Genomic DNA, 10000 nt, shown 5'->3' with positions numbered 1-10000 from the left:
TTGTTTGCTTCCTCGCTTGCGGGCGTAGGCCCGGCCCGGCGGGGCTTTCCAGGCGCGGGGTGGTCGCGACGGGGTTGCGGGTAGGCCGACACAGCCGCCTCCTCCTCCTCCTCCTCCCGCAACCCCCCCACCCCCGCCCAACCCCAGCCCCCCCTGCCACCCCCCGCAAGCTTAAGCCTACCCCCCCACTCCGGGACTCGCCTCGCATTATTTTTTTGTTTGTTTGTTTATTCTAATGTTTTTATTTCCGCGCTTTTTCCTTCTTCCGTTTCCTTTTAAGCTTCTCAATTTCCGTACGTTTTCCCAATGCTTTTTGAACCTCTGTCTAGTTGTTTATTTCTCTGTTTATTGATTTGTCGGCTCTCTCTCTCTCTCTCTCTCTCTCTCTCTCTCTCGCGTGCGTAGGCCCGGCCCGGCCCGGCCCGGCAGGCCCTCGCCAGGCGCGGGAGGTCGCGACGGGGATGCGGGTAGAGCCGGCGGCCGGCGCCTGAGGCCTTCCTTGCCCCCGCCCGCCCTGCACACGCACCCCCCCCCCTCCCCCCGCCCCCGGCCCCAGCCTTGACCCCTGACCCTCCCTCTCCCAGGCAGATGCGATTTTTAATTTCGTTTTTTTTTTTCCTTTTTAAATGTTCCTTGACTTTCCTCGTTGTTCTGATCTTTTCATTTCATTTTATCTTTTGTTTTCCTATTTGTAGGCCCGGCTCGGGATGGCGGGCCCACGCCGAGGCGCGGGCGCTCGTGACGGGGTGGCGGTATGCCGCCACAGCCGCCGCTGCATTCCCCCCCCCCCCCCCCCCCCCCCCCTCTTAACGTCCGTCCCGTGCCCCGTCGTCCCCCCCCCCCCCCCCCCCACCCAACACCCCTCGGCCCCCACCGCCCGGACTCGCCTCAACGTGATTTTTCTTTACCTATGGTTCTTTCCGTTTAGACTTCTGCCGTTTTCAGCTTTTTTAAAACTTTTCCATTTATATATGATGTTTCTCCGATTCCCCCCCAATATTTTTCCATTTGTTTGTTTATTTATTGCTTGGCTCGCTCGCTCGCTCGCTCGCTCGCTCGCCCGTGCGTGCGTGATTTTTTTTTTTTTTAATTTTAATTTAATTTTTTCCTGTGTTTTTATGTTGTCTTGTTTAGCTTCAAACGTTTCAGCTTCTCTTTTTCTAACTTTTTTTTTAGTTCTTTTTTTTTTCTTTTTTAATTTTCCTCCTTATTTATTCATTCCATTAAAATATTTTCCTACGTACCTTTTCGCTTGCGTGCTTGCTGGCGGCTGCCCGCCTGAGCCCCCCCCCCCCCTCCACCTTTTTCTTTCTTTCTTTCTTTCTTTCTTTCTTTCTTTCTTTCTTTCTTTCTTTCTTTCTTTCTTTCTTTCTTTCTTTCTTTCTTTCTTTCTTTCTTTCTTTCTTTCTTTCTTTCTTTTTCTTTTTCTTTTTCTTTTTCTTTTCTTTTTCTTTTCTTTTTTTCCCCCTCCGTGTTCCTGCTTTTCTGTTTTCGATTTTTCAGAAGCTTCTTAATTTTTGTATGTTTTTCTGATTTTTTTTGAACTTTTTTCCGTTTCTTTCTTTAGTTATTGGCTTAATTCATATATTTATCTATCTACCCATCAGTCTGCCTGTCTCCCCGTCCATTTGCTTGCTTGCTTGCTTGCTCGCTTGCTCGCTCGCCCGCTCCCGCGCGCGTGCGTTTGAGTAGGCCCGGCCCGGCCCGGCGCGCCCTTCCGTTGGGAAGAAGGGGGTCGCGACGGGCTTACGGGTAGATCTCGCGGCCGGCCACCTGAACTTCCCAGCGCGCAAAGCCTAAACCTGACCCTTACCCTAACCTCGCCCGCCTACCCTAACCCTAGCCCTAACCCGCCCTCTCCCGGACGTGCCCCGCCCGACTGGCCCGCTTTTCTGCAGCACCTGTAGACGTATTCTTCTTTCTCTCTCTCTTTCTCTCTTTCTCCCGCCCCCCCCCCGCCCCCCCCCCCCCCCCCCCCCCCCTCTCTTTCTTTCTTTCTCTCTTTTCTTTCCCACCCTAGTCCCCTCCCCCGGCCCCCCGGCCCCTCTTACTTTCTTCTCGAAGACGTCCGTCCGACGTCCGTGCGAGCGCTCGTTTGCTCGGTGGTCGTCCGTTCCTTCCTTCCTTCTTCTTGGGGGACGTTGGCCGAGAGAGCTGCGGGATTTGGGTTTTCCGTTATTTCTTCTTCCCGCCTTTCCTTTCTTTTGCCGCTGCCCGTGCCCGTCCCCCTCCACCCACCCGACTCCCACCCTGCCCGATCGGACCGGGTTTGTTCGCCGTTCCCGCCTCCTTTTTTTTTTTCTTTTTAATTTCATTTTTTACTTTTTTAAGCTCCCTACCTCACCCGCACCCCCCCACACCCCCCTACCCACCACCACCACCACCTCCCACTCCGCCCTCCTCCTCCCCCTCCCACTCCTCGGTCCCCCCCCCCCCCCCCCCAACGCCACCCTCCTTTTTTTTTTTTTTTTTTTAATTTTTCTCTCTCGCTTCCCTCCGGCGGGCCAGGCCCGATGGCTTCGACCGGTCCCCGCAAACTCCCGCCCCCCCCCCCCCCCCCCCGAAACCGGCCGAGGACCCACCCCCAGCCCGCCACGCGCTTTCTTTCCGTTTCTTTCTATTTTTTCTTTTTTTTCTCTGGGGGGAAAGGGGGGGGGGGGGGGGTGGCCGGGCCGGGGTGGGTGGGTGAGGGAACGGGCACGCCCGCCGCCCGGGAGAGGGGCTCAGGGCGAGCCCGGCGTCCGGATGAGTCGAAGGAACGAATCCCAGACGAACGCACACACCCACCCCCGGGACGGACGAGGCCGTTCCCCGCCGGCCTACCTCTGCCGCCGTCTTCCCGCCATTTCTTTTCCTCCCCGCGCTGACACGAGCGGCCGATCCCGTCGCGAGCCCGCCGGACGTTTCCCGCCCGCCCCGCTACGCGCGGGCGGGGACCCGCCGGCGCCTGCGCGCTTCCGCAGAGGGGGAGTGGGGCGGGGGGGGCGGGGGGGGGAGTGGGGGGGGGAAGCGGGGCACATAGCGGCGAGCGGGAAAAGCGCCCTCCCCGCCCAAAACACAAACACACACCATCACCACCCCCACCCCGCAAGCCGCGGGCGGATCGGGTTAGAAATACCCGACTCCGAACACCCGGCGCGAAGAGCTACCGGGCCACCGAGCGAAAAGGGAATCAAACGAAAAGTGTCAAACGAGCGAACGCGCACGCAAACACGCGCCGGTAAAATAAACAAACGAACGGACAGACAAACAAACGCACGCGAGACGAACGAGAAGGGGCCTCCGCCGGACCCCGAGCCGCGGCGGCCGCAATGCGGACCCCGCACCGAACCGCGCCGAACGCGGCCGGACGCCCCTCAGAGCGGGGGCGGCCGGCCGCGCCAGCCGCCGACACGCGGAGCCCGAGTACGCCAGGAACGGGCCGGCCCGGGAGCGACCGACTCGGTCGAACCGAGGCGGAGGCGGCGGCGGCGGCGGCTCGGGTACGACGGAAAGACGGCAAGGCCCAGGCGAGCGCCGAACAACCCGGTCGCTGCCGCGGCGGCGGCCGGACTGCGCGCGGTCTATACGGCTCGGCGCGGCTCGGCCGGTCCGCAGCGGCAAGGAGAGGTCGGCAAAAACGGACGGCCGGAGGTCGCTGCGGCGCCGGCCCGGCGGCGGCGGCCACATCAGCCCGTCTCCGCGCGGTTGCCTGGTCTCCCGCAGCGGGCCAGAGGTCGCTGCGGAGCCGGCCCGGCCGCGGCGGCCACGTCTACCCGGCTCCGCGCGGCTGCCTGGCGCGGCTCAACCGGCCTGGGGTCGCTGCGGCGCCTGCCCGGCAGCGGCGGCCACGTCTACCCGGCTCCGCGAGGCTGCATGGTGCGGCGTAGCCGGCCTGGGGTCGCTGCGGCGCCGTTCCGGCATCGGCGGCCACGTCTACCCGGCTCCGCGCTGCTGCCTGGCGCGGCGCAGCCGCCCAGGGGTCGCTGCGGCGGCGGCCCGGCAGCAGCGGCCACGTCTACCCGGCTCCGCGAGGCTGCATGGCGCGGCTCAACCAGCCTGGGGTCGCTGCTGCGCCGTTTCGGCAGCGGCGGCCATGTCTACCCGGCTCCGCCCGGCTGGCAGGCGCCGCGCAGCCGCCCAGGGGTCGCTGCGGCGCCGTTTCGGCAGCGGCGGCCACGTCTACCCGGCTCCGCGCGGTTTCCTTGGTCTCCCGCAGCGGGCAGAGGTCGCTGCGGAGCCGGCCCGGCAGCGGCGGCCACGTCTACCCGGCTCCGCGAGGTTGCATGGCGAGGCGTAGCCGGCCTGGGGTCGCTGCGGCGCCGTTCCGGCATCGGCGGCCACGTCTACCCGGCTCCGCACTGCTGCCTGGCGCGGCGCAGCCGCCCAGGGGTCGCTGCGGCGCCGTTCCGGCATCGGCGGCCACGTCTACCCGGCTCCGGGAGGCTGCCTGGCCTCCCGCAGACGGCCTGGGGTCGCAGCGGCGGCCCGGTAGTCGCGGCCACGTCAGCCCGACTCCGCGCGGCTGCCTTGTGCGGCGCAGCCGGCCCGGCTTCGCCGCGGAGCCGTCCCGGCAGCGGCGGCCACGTCTACCCGGCTCCGCGAAGCTTCATTGCGCGACTGCAGCCGTCCTGGGGTCGCTGCGGCGCAGTTCCGGCATCGGCGGACGAGTCTAACCCGGCTCCGCGCGGCTGCATGGCGCGGCTCAACCGGCCTGGGGTCGCTGCGGCGCCGGCCCGGCAGCGGCGGCCACGTCTACCCGGCTCCGCGAGGCTGCATGGCGCGGCGTAGCCGGCCTGGGGTCGCTGCGGCGCCGTTCCGGCATCGGCGGCCACGTCTACCCGGCTCCGCGCGGCTGCCTGGCGCGGCGCAGCCGCCCAGGGGTCGCTGCGGCGCCGTTCCGGCAGCGGCGGCCACGTCTACCCGGCTCCGCGAGGCTGCCTGGCCTCACGCAGACGGCCTGGGGTCGCTGCGGCGGCGGCCCGGCGGCGGCGGCCACGTCAGCCCGACTCCGCGAAGCTGCATGGCGCGACTGCAGCCGTCCTGGGGTCGCTGAGGCGCCGTTCCGGCACCGGCGGACGAGTCTACCCGGCTCCGCGCGGCTGCCTGGCGCGGCTCAACCGGCCTGGGGTCGCTGCGGCGCCGGCCCGGCAGCGGCGGCCACGTCTAGCCGGCTCCGCGAGGCTGCATGGCGCGGCGTAGCCGGCCTGGGGTCGCTGCGGCGCCGTTCCGGCATCGGCGGCCACGTCTACCCGGCTCCGCGCGGCTGCATGGCGCGGCTCAACCGGCCTGGGGTCGCTGCGGCGCCGTTCCGGCATCGGCGGCCACGTCTACCCGGCTCCGCGAGGCTGCCTGGCGCGGCTCAACCGGCCTGGGGTCGCTGCGGCGCCGTTCCGGCATCGGCGGCCACGTCTACCGGGCTCCGCGCTGCTGCCTGGCGCGGCGCAGCCGCCCAGGGGTCGCTGCGGCGGCGGCCCGGCAGCAGCGGCCACGTCTACCCGGCTCCGCGCGGTTTCCTTGGTCTCCCGCAGCGGGCAGAGGTCGCTGCGGAGCCGGCCCGGCAGCGGCGGCCACGTCTACCCGGCTCCGCGAGGCTGCATGGCGAGGCGTGGCCGGCCTGGGGTCGCTGCGGCGCCGGCCCGGCAGAGGCGGCCACGTCTACCCGGCTCCGCACTGCTGCCTGGCGCGGCGCAGCCGCCCAGGGGTCGCTGCGGCGCCGTTCCGGCATCGGCGGCCACGTCTACCCGGCTCCGGGAGGCTGCCTGGCCTCCCGCAGACGGCCTGGGGTCGCAGCGGCGGCCCGGTAGTCGCGGCCACGTCAGCCCGACTCCGCGCGGCTGCCTTGTGCGGCGCAGCCGGCCCGGCTTCGCCGCGGAGCCGTCCCGGCAGCGGCGGCCACGTCTACCCGGCTCCGCGAAGCTTCATTGCGCGACTGCAGCCGTCCTGGGGTCGCTGCGGCGCAGTTCCGGCATCGGCGGACGAGTCTAACCCGGCTCCGCGCGGCTGCATGGCGCGGCTCAACCGGCCTGGGGTCGCTGCGGCGCCGGCCCGGCAGCGGCGGCCACGTCTACCCGGCTCCGCGAGGCTGCATGGCGCGGCGTAGCCGGCCTGGGGTCGCTGCGGCGCCGTTCCGGCATCGGCGGCCACGTCTACCCGGCTCCGCGCGGCTGCCTGGCGCGGCGCAGCCGCCCAGGGGTCGCTGCGGCGCCGTTCCGGCAGCGGCGGCCACGTCTACCCGGCTCCGCGAGGCTGCCTGGCCTCACGCAGACGGCCTGGGGTCGCTGCGGCGGCGGCCCGGCGGCGGCGGCCACGTCAGCCCGACTCCGCGAAGCTGCATGGCGCGACTGCAGCCGTCCTGGGGTCGCTGAGGCGCCGTTCCGGCACCGGCGGACGAGTCTACCCGGCTCCGCGCGGCTGCCTGGCGCGGCTCAACCGGCCTGGGGTCGCTGCGGCGCCGGCCCGGCAGCGGCGGCCACGTCTAGCCGGCTCCGCGAGGCTGCATGGCGCGGCGTAGCCGGCCTGGGGTCGCTGCGGCGCCGTTCCGGCATCGGCGGCCACGTCTACCCGGCTCCGCGCGGCTGCATGGCGCGGCTCAACCGGCCTGGGGTCGCTGCGGCGCCGTTCCGGCATCGGCGGCCACGTCTACCCGGCTCCGCGAGGCTGCCTGGCGCGGCTCAACCGGCCTGGGGTCGCTGCGGCGCCGTTCCGGCATCGGCGGCCACGTCTACCGGGCTCCGCGCTGCTGCCTGGCGCGGCGCAGCCGCCCAGGGGTCGCTGCGGCGGCGGCCCGGCAGCAGCGTCTACCCGGCTCCGCGCGGTTTCCTTGGTCTCCCGCAGCGGGCAGAGGTCGCTGCGGAGCCGGCCCGGCAGCGACGGCCACGTCTACCCGGCTCCGCGAGGCTGCATGGCGAGGCGTGGCCGGCCTGGGGTCGCTGCGGCGCCGGCCCGGCAGAGGCGGCCACGTCTACCCGGCTCCGCACTGCTGCCTGGCGCGGCGCAGCCGCCCAGGGGTCGCTGCGGCGCCGTTCCGGCATCGGCGGCCACGTCTACCCGGCTCCGGGAGGCTGCCTGGCCTCCCGCAGACGGCCTGGGGTCGCAGCGGCGGCCCGGTAGTCGCGGCCACGTCAGCCCGACTCCGCGCGGCTGCCTTGTGCGGCGCAGCCGGCCCGGCTTCGCCGCGGAGCCGTCCCGGCAGCGGCGGCCACGTCTACCCGGCTCCGCGAAGCTTCATTGCGCGACTGCAGCCGTCCTGGGGTCGCTGCGGCGCAGTTCCGGCATCGGCGGACGAGTCTAACCCGGCTCCGCGCGGCTGCATGGCGCGGCTCAACCGGCCTGGGGTCGCTGCGGCGCCGGCCCGGCAGCGGCGGCCACGTCTACCCGGCTCCGCGAGGCTGCATGGCGCGGCGTAGCCGGCCTGGGGTCGCTGCGGCGCCGTTCCGGCATCGGCGGCCACGTCTACCCGGCTCCGCGCGGCTGCCTGGCGCGGCGCAGCCGCCCAGGGGTCGCTGCGGCGCCGTTCCGGCAGCGGCGGCCACGTCTACCCGGCTCCGCGAGGCTGCCTGGCCTCACGCAGACGGCCTGGGGTCGCTGCGGCGGCGGCCCGGCGGCGGCGGCCACGTCAGCCCGACTCCGCGAAGCTGCATGGCGCGACTGCAGCCGTCCTGGGGTCGCTGAGGCGCCGTTCCGGCACCGGCGGACGAGTCTACCCGGCTCCGCGCGGCTGCCTGGCGCGGCTCAACCGGCCTGGGGTCGCTGCGGCGCCGGCCCGGCAGCGGCGGCCACGTCTAGCCGGCTCCGCGAGGCTGCATGGCGCGGCGTAGCCGGCCTGGGGTCGCTGCGGCGCCGTTCCGGCATCGGCGGCCACGTCTACCCGGCTCCGCGCGGCTGCATGGCGCGGCTCAACCGGCCTGGGGTCGCTGCGGCGCCGTTCCGGCATCGGCGGCCACGTCTACCCGGCTCCGCGAGGCTGCCTGGCGCGGCTCAACCGGCCTGGGGTCGCTGCGGCGCCGTTCCGGCATCGGCGGCCACGTCTACCGGGCTCCGCGCTGCTGCCTGGCGCGGCGCAGCCGCCCAGGGGTCGCTGCGGCGGCGGCCCGGCAGCAGCGGCCACGTCTACCCGGCTCCGCGCGGTTTCCTTGGTCTCCCGCAGCGGGCAGAGGTCGCTGCGGAGCCGGCCCGGCAGCGACGGCCACGTCTACCCGGCTCCGCGAGGCTGCATGGCGAGGCGTGGCCGGCCTGGGGTCGCTGCGGCGCCGGCCCGGCAGAGGCGGCCACGTCTACCCGGCTCCGCGCGGCTGCCTGGTCTCCCGCAGCGGTCCAGAGGTCGCTACGGAGCCGTCCCGGCAGAGGCGGCCACGTCTACCCGGCTCCGCGCGGCTGCCTGGCGCGGCGCAGCCGCCCAGGTGTCGCTGCGGCGCCGCCCCGGCAGCGGTGGCCACGTCTACCCGGCTCCGCGAGGCTGCATGGCGAGGCGTGGCCGGCCTGGGGTCGCTGCGGCGCCGGCCCGGCAGAGGCGGCCACGTCTACCCGGCTCCGCGCGGCTGCCTGGTCTCCCGCAGCGGGCCAGAGGTCGCTACGGAGCCGTCCCGGCAGCGGCGGCCACGTCTACCCGGCTCCGGGAGGCTGCCTGGCCTCCCGCAGACGGCCTGGGGTCGCTGCGGCGCCGGCCCGGCAGCCGCGGCCACGTCAGCCCGACTCCGCGCGGCTGCCTTGTGCGGCGCAGCGGGCCCGGCGTCGCTGCGGAGCCGTCCCGGCATCGGCGGCCACGTCTACCCGGCTCCGCGAAGCTGCATTTCGCGACTGCAGCCGTCCTGGGGTCGCTGGGGCGCAGTTCCGGCATCGGCGGACAAGTCTACCCGGCTCCGCGCGGCTGCATGGCGCGGCTCAACCGGCCTGGGGTCGCTGCGGCGCCGTTCCGGCATCGGCGGCCACGTCTACCCGGCTCCGCGCGGCTGCATGGCGCGGCTCAACCGGCCTGGGGTCGCTGCGGCGCCGTTCCGGCATCGGCGGCCACGTCTACCCGGCTCCGCGAGGCTGCCTGGCGCGGCTCAACCGGCCTGGGGTCGCTGCGGCGCCGTTCCGGCATCGGCGGCCACGTCTACCGGGCTCCGCGCTGCTGCCTGGCGCGGCGCAGCCGCCCAGGGGTCGCTGCGGCGGCGGCCCGGCAGCAGCGGCCACGTCTACCCGGCTCCGCGCGGTTTCCTTGGTCTCCCGCAGCGGGCAGAGGTCGCTGCGGAGCCGGCCCGGCAGCGGCGGCCACGTCTACCCGGCTCCGCGAGGCTGCATGGCGAGGCGTGGCCGGCCTGGGGTCGCTGCGGCGCCGGCCCGGCAGAGGCGGCCACGTCTACCCGGCTCCGCGCGGCTGCCTGGTCTCCCGCAGCGGTCCAGAGGTCGCTACGGAGCCGTCCCGGCAGAGGCGGCCACGTCTACCCGGCTCCGCGCGGCTGCCTGGCGCGGCGCAGCCGCCCAGGTGTCGCTGCGGCGCCGCCCCGGCAGCGGTGGCCACGTCTACCCGGCTCCGCGAGGCTGCATGGCGAGGCGTGGCCGGCCTGGGGTCGCTGCGGCGCCGGCCCGGCAGAGGCGGCCACGTCTACCCGGCTCCGCGCGGCTGCCTGGTCTCCCGCAGCGGGCCAGAGGTCGCTACGGAGCCGTCCCGGCAGCGGCGGCCACGTCTACCCGGCTCCGGGAGGCTGCCTGGCCTCCCGCAGACGGCCTGGGGTCGCTGCGGCGCCGGCCCGGCAGCCGCGGCCACGTCAGCCCGACTCCGCGCGGCTGCCTTGTGCGGCGCAGCGGGCCCGGCGTCGCTGCGGAGCCGTCCCGGCAGCGGCGGCCACGTCTACCCGGCTCCGCGAAGCTGCATTTCGCGACTGCAGCCGTCCTGGGGTCGCTGGGGCGCAGTTCCGGCATCGGCGGACAAGTCTACCCGGCTCCGCGCGGCTGCATGGCGCGGCTCAACCGGCCTGGGGTCGCTGCGGCGGCGGCCCGGCAGCCGCGGCCACGTCTACCCGGCTCCGCGAGGCTG

This window comes from Phasianus colchicus, unplaced genomic scaffold (assembly GCF_987193195.1).
Source record: "Phasianus colchicus unplaced genomic scaffold, bPhaCol1.hap1.1 HAP1_SCAFFOLD_99, whole genome shotgun sequence".
NCBI lineage: Eukaryota > Metazoa > Chordata > Aves > Galliformes > Phasianidae > Phasianus > Phasianus colchicus.
The sequence above is the reverse complement of the archived record's forward strand: the minus strand, read 5'-3'. Positions refer to the sequence as shown.